The 434-nt window shown below is 53.9% G+C and overlaps 1 protein-coding gene across 1 annotated transcript in view; it reads right to left on the bottom strand.

Moving 5' to 3' along the window:
- Positions 1-434, bottom strand: part of LCK (LCK proto-oncogene, Src family tyrosine kinase) — a 21,344-nt gene that overhangs the window by 5,585 nt on the left and 15,325 nt on the right. The window lies entirely within an intron of this gene.

Raw genomic sequence — 434 nt, 5'->3', positions numbered from 1 at the left:
GAGAGGCTCATCAAGAACTGAAAAAGAGGGCCTTGGAACAGATCAGACCTCCCAAGGCTGGGAGCAGAAGATATAGAAAAGGAGCTAGGGACCTACTCATCTCCTGAGATCAAGCATCCTTAGATCAAGATAAGGCTTTGAAGAAGGCAAACAGTACTGCAGGTGAGGGAAAATGGGCGTTGAGTCCTCTTCCACAACCTGAGAGGGAGGCCTCGCATGCTGCAGTCCACGGGGTTGCAAAGAGTGGGCCACGACTGAGAGGCTGAACAACCAGAGCCTGCCACCTCAAGCTGGGCTCCCAGATACGGTTCAAACAGCACACCCTCTTCTCCACACACCCTCTGGTCGCCCCTGAAGGTGAGTCTTTGAGGGCTCAGCAAAATTCCTCTAGGAAAACCTCAGTGCACAGCCACGCATAGCTCCTCCCCACTCCG

This window comes from Bison bison, unplaced genomic scaffold (genome assembly GCF_000754665.1).
Source record: "Bison bison bison isolate TAMUID 2011002044 unplaced genomic scaffold, Bison_UMD1.0 scf7180017864068, whole genome shotgun sequence".
Lineage (NCBI taxonomy): Eukaryota > Metazoa > Chordata > Mammalia > Artiodactyla > Bovidae > Bison > Bison bison.
The sequence above is the reverse complement of the archived record's forward strand: the minus strand, read 5'-3'. Positions and strand labels throughout refer to the sequence as shown.